Source organism: Mastomys coucha, unplaced genomic scaffold (assembly GCF_008632895.1).
Source record: "Mastomys coucha isolate ucsf_1 unplaced genomic scaffold, UCSF_Mcou_1 pScaffold14, whole genome shotgun sequence".
Lineage (NCBI taxonomy): Eukaryota > Metazoa > Chordata > Mammalia > Rodentia > Muridae > Mastomys > Mastomys coucha.
The window spans coordinates 122,854,255-122,862,129 of record NW_022196896.1 but is presented as its reverse complement, the minus strand read 5'-3'; the positions used below and the strand labels follow the sequence as shown (position 1 = coordinate 122,862,129).

The following is a 7,875-nucleotide window of genomic DNA, read 5'->3' as shown; positions in this document are numbered from 1 at the left end:
GGTAGTCATATCTTCTCGGTTAGTTGTTCCCTTAATTAGGGTGAAAGGTTCCTCTTTTTCTCTTTTGATACATTTTAGTTTGAAGTCTAGTTTGAACGATATTAGAATAGCAACATCTGCTTGCTTTCAGGTCTCATACAACTGGGTACTTTTGTCTGTCCTTTTACTCCAAGATGATGATGGCCTGTAAAACTAAGATATGACCATGTAGCAATAGTGCAATTTTATTTGCCTATTCAATCTAAGAAATTTGAAATTAACTTGTACTACAGCACTTTTAGTTTTTCCTTCCTTCCTTCCTTCCTTCTTTCCTTCCTTCCATCCATTCATCTTTCTTTCTTTCTCTCCCTCCCTCCCTCCCTCCCTCCTTCCTTCCCTCCCTCTCTTCCTTCCCTCTTCCCTTTTTCCCTTTTTCTCTTTCTTTCTTTCTTTCTTCCTTTCTTTCTTTTTTCTTTTTTCTTTCTTTCTTTCTTTCTTTCTTTCTTTCTTTCTTTCTTTTGTTTCTTTTTATTTCTTCTGTCTTGCCTCCTTCCCTCCTTCCTCACCCCTCTCTCTTTTTTCTTTCAATACCTATCTATATATTGGTACTGATAGAAAACACACAACACAAACAAATGCAAAAATTTTGTTCATATCAATGCCTTAAGATGTTTCTCATGTGTTATTTTATAGTAGTATAGCTTTGCAGGTATAGAAATATTAAATTAATATTTAAATATTTAAATTTAAATTGTGCATTTAAATATTTACAGTAGGTTGAGATTTTGAGTTAATGTTTTGCATATGTTGAGAGTGGTTTTCTGGCTTCTTTTATTGTGTGTAGACACATAGGTCTTTTTGTTTTTGTTTTATCACACTGACTATTGAGGAATTGTGGGGGTCCGGCCAGTGGAGCCCACACTATTGTGGGTGGTCTTGGACTGGAGATTATTGAGAACCTGTGGAAATAAACAGGTGGGAGAGAAAAAAAGAGGACACCAAGAAAACTTTATCAAGGTGTGTTTTACTTTGGGTGTAGAGTGTTTTTATAGTAAGGCAAAAACAAAACTAACAATAATCAAACTCTTAACGTAAACATGAGACCTGGATGAAGGGACTTCAAAGGCAATTCCAACAGAGGTGAGCTGGTTGTCAGCAGTCTTTGATCTCTGGCAGTCAGCAATTTGCTCCACAGGTGGGCAACCCATGGCACTCTTTTGCTTCCGAAACTGTCTGGGTAGTCAGATGACCCTCTTTGCTCCCCTGCTCCTCTATCAGTATCTCAGTGGTTTAGGCTGCAGGGTTTGTGTTAGGTATTGTAGTCAGAGTACAGATTTTTCAGGTAGTATGTGTTTGTGGTTCTTGAACCGGGAACATTGAGCAAAGCTCACCTAAGTACCATTCAATATATTAGCACAAAATATTACCCCAGCAGCCCAAGCTGCAGAAACACTCACAGACATCACCAACACTGATCACAGCATCCTAGTACCTGAAGGTTACATGGATCTGAGCCACAGCAATGAACCCAGATATGATTGTATTAGTGTTAGACATATGTAGGTGACTTCAGGTTCTAAACTCAGTTTCTCATGTATAAAATGAGAATAAACATACAGCTGAGTGCTGGTAAAATGTTGAGGTAGATAGAAACAACATAACATTCACATCACAGAGCAAAGGATGTACTGATGTCATCAGAATCTTCCACATCATCATCCTACCAGTAGTCAAGATTGTAAGAAGTAGCGGTGAAAATGTAGTGTATGACACAGGTGTGAAGAAAGATAAACTCCTTGGTGTTTGAATTTTGGATGATCTGTTTAAAACACCCTTTTCTTCACAGATTTAGGATAATTAAAATTATTAGAACTGAAATGTAACCTATAATTTCTCATGTCTACATTAATGCAATAAAATAGCATATTGGACAAATATAAGAAAAATTGACCAAAAATCATGGTAGGGAAAAGAATTTGTAATTTCTGAATAGAACACAGAAAATATGGAGTAAAAATAGCTTGAAAATTTCCCTTTAAAAATATGTTTTTATGAGTTCCTTGAGAATTTCATGCAACTTATTTTGAATACATTCATCTTCTCTCCCCCCTGGTCACACTCTCAGTATTCCATCTCTTTACACTAACCCTTGGATTTTCTTCTTTTTTCTACTTTCCACATTGAGTCTAGCTGTCACTATCACTATGAGTTCGCATTTGCAGCTGCCCTAACTTCTTACTCCTGATAAATCAAAGAAGTAGTTCCCTACCCATGTTGGAGTTCTTTCTTTCCTGTATTCATGGTGTCAGTGGATAAATATGGGTTTATCTTCTAAGGCATTGAGGCAAAAAACCCACACACACCCAACAAATCAACAAACCTAATAACTAATTGTGAATAGATTTTAATGAAAGAGAAGACTCAGATCAATTTGAAATGTTCTTTTAAACAAAGTAATGCCACTGTTCTTAGTTGTAATGTTTACGAGCTTTGTGAATACACATATCACAATTCAGTTTGCATTCAATATTATCTGTCCTTATTTTAGTCTTTTAAGTGGTATGAGTCATCATGATTTTGAGATACCATGTCTTCAGGAAAAGTAACTTTGGCAAAATTTCAAGTTGTTTTAGTAAGATGAAGCCAAGTACTAGAAGATATATCAATATGCAGTTAACTGAAGGAAAAACCTCTAGGAAAAAAATTACCAGGCTTATCAATAAGCCAATATAATTCTATCTTACTTGATATACAATATTTAGGATGTTTCTCTGCAGAAGAAATATTTTAGTAAAGAAAGTCACTTAAAAAAAAAAACCAAATCAGAAATCAACAACAGTGAAACCCAGAGAGCTAAAATGCAAGCAAACTTTGTGCAAAGCCAGCATGTTCTGAGAGACATGGATACTTCTTTAGAGGGCAAGCTATTAAATTTAATTTGCAAAAGGGCAGAGGATACTTATGAATCTTTTAGCACTCCAAAAATCTGAGTTATGAGTGAGCTAAGTCATACACACTTGCTCATTATCAAAGAAATCAGAAGAACTTGGTAAAATGTTAGCGACAAACCAGAAAGTTGGTTGGAAAATAAGACCTTTAGGAAGATGAATTGAATTGAGGTTATTTTGCCTGAAGCATGAAAAACTAATGAGAATTTTATTTGCCATCTATTTATATTTGTTTTATAGGTTACAAATAATATATGCTTATACAAATGCTCATGTTGTACAGAAATATACTTGTCCAGAGTGAAGGGTACCTGCCATCCCCAGCAATGACCTCCACTAATAGCTGAATAATAAACTTTATAGTTTTTACAGTTTTACTTTATTCTTTTTACAGTTTTTAAAATACTAAGTATGCTCTTAATTAATAGTGATTTTCAAGTTCCAAATTTATTAGGTTGCCAGAGAAGAGAGTTTTGAAGAAAGGAAAGAAGCCATATTTAGTAGAAAGAAGGAAAAGTAGTATGGAAAATGTAGGAAACATTTTGAACATTTCTCTCCAGAACACTGAGTCTATAAGATTATGAGGAAAGCTAGTTCTTCCCTTGTTCTCTACATGACCAGACTTGAGTATGGAGGGGAAGGGCAGAGTTTGTGCCAATCTGGAAATGTTATCTGTGGCAAACATTTAGGTAGCCAGATCCACAGGTGAATCCATTGAGTGCCTTTTTGAGTGTAGAAATTTGCATATTTCTTTTAGATAGAAGCAATAAAAATGATGTATTTTTATGTCTTTTGAAAGAAGGAGTAGAAGAAGTTTGTATAAGTTTATTCCCTCTATCTCCTATACTAGTTGCAGCATGCTAAGAAACCATGATGACCACTATGAGATCATGAGACAACATGTGACTGATCATGCTTGAGACAGAACACTTGGAGACAAGGGAACATGGTCTGACAGTATTCCTGAGCAGTAATGCCTGAACGAAGCGTGTCTAGCTGTCTTTAGGATGAAACAATGAATCTTCTTTGTTTATGATTGTCATTAATTCCTACTTCCAGTACCTGAAGGTATTCCTAAGAGAAATGATGTTAAAGCTTCTTCTACTACTTGCTTAGATAATACTGATGAGTAGACTCTACATCTGGCTTCCTCTTATAGAACCAAGAAACCTCTCAAGTAAAATTCTTCTAGGTTGGAATCTTGTTAGGGAATGATGTGAGTTTACTTATTTTTACTGTCCTACTATGTAAAAGACACATAATGCATGATAAAGTTATCTTAGAAATATTTGAGAATATGTTAAACAATATCATGCATAAGTGATCAGCCAGCTGGCAGGGTGCTCAGTCTGGAGTCAGAAGAAAGTCAAATTCGATTTGTGACCAAAAAATTGTATCATGAGGACTAGAGAAACCATTCAGCGGTTAAGATTCTAAACCCACATTCGGTTCATAAGCTATGTCGATGGGTGGCTTACATCTCTAAATCCTGTGACTTCAGTGGATCTGGTGCCTTCTTTTTGCTCTTCAGGCACATTCATTCACCATGCCCAAATTGTCTCTTACATGCATGTCATTAGAAATAAAAAATAATCTTTAGCAAAAATTATATTTTTAGGTAAGATGAAATCAGCTGAACAGGAAAAACCAAGTCCACTGGCTTTGGACCCACATCAGCACAATAGATAACAGAGTGGGTTCTGTGGCATGCCTGTGTATTTACTGAGATCACTTTCTAGCTAGCAGTCATTGGAAGAATTCACCTGTGCACACTGTATAATGTATAATGCATAGCAGGAAAGAACCTATTCTAGAGTGTTTTCACAAATATCAAAATATATATATATATAATTTCTATAAAAGAAGTGCCTGTTATTTGTAAATGATCAGTTTACCTATGAAACTCTTTTTCTTTAGAATTCTTTCCCAGGATCCTTCTGGTTTCTGTCTGATCATGTGCCAGAGTGCTCCATACCCAAATACCACGGGGAGAGAGCTGGTTACCCAGGAGTGCAGACACACCTGTGAGCACAGGTAAGACCACTACTTCTGCTCTGAGAGACCCATCCAGAGACTTCAGGACACAGGAACTGAGGAGCATCCAGGGACAGGATCCTTCCAGTTTCCATCTGTGCTGGGACCTGATCCTGTGCTACAGTGCCCAATATGCAAACACTGTCAGGAGAGAGTTGGTCTCCCAGGAATACCAACACACCTGTGAGCACAGGTAAGACCACCACTTCTGCTCAAATTCCTGGCCCAAGAGGGATCTTCCCAGAGCCATCAGGATACAGGAACTACAGAAGAGCCAGGGACAGGATCCTTCCAGTTTCTTTCTGCATCCGGGAGCTGACCCATTCCTCCTGGGGAAAAAGTCTTTCAGGAGTAATGACACACAGGCTTGCAGGAGGGACAAGTCACAGTCAGAGACAGCAAGACCAGCTAACACTAGAGATAAGAGGCAAGTGTAAGAACATAAGCAACAGAAACCAAGGCTACTTGGCATCATCAGAAACCAGTTCTCCCACCACAACAAGCCCTAGATACTCCAACACACCAGAAAAGCAAGATTTTGATTTAAAAATCTCATCTTATGATGATGATAGGAGACTTTAAGGAGGACATAAATAACTCCCTTAAAGAAATACAGGTGTGCACAGGTAAACAGCTTGAAGCCATTAAAGAGGAAACACAAAAATCCCTTAAAGAATTGCAGTAAAACACAACCAAACAACTAAAGGAATTGAACTAAACCTTCCAGGATTTAAAAATGGAAATATAAACAGTAATGAAATCACAAAGGGAGACAACACTGGAGGACAAAACCTAGGAAAAAGATCAGGAGTCATATAAGAAAGTATCACCAAGACAATACAAGAGATAGAAGAGAGAATCTTAGGGGCAGAAGACACTATAGAAAACATTGATACAACAGTCAAAGAAAATGGAAAAGGCAAAAAAGCTCCTAACCCAAAACATCCAGGGAATCCAGGACACAATGAGAAGACCAAACCTAAGGATATAGAGGTATAGAAGGTAGAGAAGAGAGTGAAGTCTGCAGCCAGTCTCACAATACCCAGAGGAAGATCCATTCACAGGCACTCTGACACACCCAGGATCAGAGGTGAGGAGAAACAACATCTGTACCAACACTAGGAGTAACTGGGACCAGCGGGACCAGGCACACAGAGGAAGCTCCACTCCCAGGTGATCTAACAAGCCCAGGATCCCAGGATCCCAGAATCACAGGATCACAGAGACAGCTTGATTCTGAGGAGTTCTGACACAACCAGAATCACAGGAAGGACAGGCTCCAGTCAGATTTAGCAAGGGCAGGTAGCACTAGAGATAACCAGATGGCAGGCGGCAAGTGTAAAAAAATAAACAACACAAACCAAGGTCACTTGGCATCATCAGAACCCAATTCTCCCACCATAGCAAGTCCTGGACACATCATTACACCGGAAAAGCAAGATTCAGATATAAAACACTTCTCAAGATGATGATACAGGACTTTAAGAAAGACATAAATAGCACCCTCAAAGAAATACAGGAGAACACAGTTAAACAGCTAGAAGCCCTTCAAGAGGAAACACAAAAATCTCTTTAAAAACTTCAGGAAAACACAATCAAACAGGTTAAGGAAATGAGCAAAACCATCCAGAATCTAAAAACGGAAATAGAAACAAGAAAGAAATCAGAAAGAGAGACAACCCTGGAGATAGAAAACCTAGGAAAGAAATCAGGAGTCCTAGATACAAGCATCATCAACAGAATACAAGAGATAGAAGAGAGAATCTCAGGGGCAGAAGACACCATAGAAAACATTGACACAAGAGTCAAAGAAAATGCGAAAAGCAAAAAGCTCCTAATCCAGAACATCCAGGAAATCTAGGATGCAATGAGAAGACCAAACCTAAGGATAATAGGTATAGAAGAGAGTGAAGACTCCCAAGGTAATGGGCCAGTAAATATCTTCAACAAAATTATAGAAGAAAACTTCCCTAACCTAAAGAAAGAGATGCCCATGAGCATACAAGAAGCCCACAGAACTCCAAATAGACTGGACCAGAAAAGAAATTCCTCTTGTCACATAATAATAAAAACACCAAATGCCCTAAACAAAGAAAGAATTTTAAAAGCAGTAAGGGAAAAAGGTCAAGTAACCTATAGAAGCAGGCCTATCAGAATTATACCAGACCTCTCACCAGAGACTGTGAAAGCTAGAAGATCCTGGGCAGATCTCATACAGATCCTACAAGAACACAAATGCCAGCCCAGGATAATATACCCAGCAAAACTTTCAATTACCATAGATGGAAAAAACAAGATATTGCATGACAAAACAGAATTTACACAATATCTTTCCATAAATCCAGCACTGCAAAGGATAATAGATGAAAAACATCAACATAAGTAGCAAAACTACACCCTAGAAGAAGCAAAAAGGTAAGCTTTCAACAAATCCACACAAACTTAATTCCACCTCTTACGACAAAAACAACAGGAAATGACAATTACTTTTGTTAATATCTTAATATGAAAATTAATATTACCAACATATCCTAATCGTTGAAATAAAAAAATATGAGGAATTAGAAATTTGTTGATTGTCATCCAATGGTCTCTCTAATTTGTTAACTGGAGAAATAGGTCCAACAATCTATATACACTTTCAGCTTGTTTGTTTGTGACTGCGTCTGGCTGTGTACAATATAAGGGTCTTGAAATCTTGCTTCTCCTATCTCAGCCTCTCTATTAGTAGTATTGTTTATTTCATGTCTTTACACTATACTATGGTTTTCAGAACAGCTTATATATTTCAAAAGTATTTGTATACTCAAAAGAAACATAGACAATTAACTAGGGAGGTTACTTGCAAGAGAACAACAAAGAGTGAAACTGAATGCTTTGCTTGACATTTGTAACTCTTGTATCAAGTTTGAAG

General features: G+C 37.3%; 1 pseudogene; it reads right to left on the bottom strand.

The window, feature by feature from the left end:
* Positions 1-860: 860 nt before the first annotated feature.
* Positions 861-7,875, bottom strand: part of LOC116089495 — a 57,257-nt pseudogene continuing 50,242 nt past the window's right edge.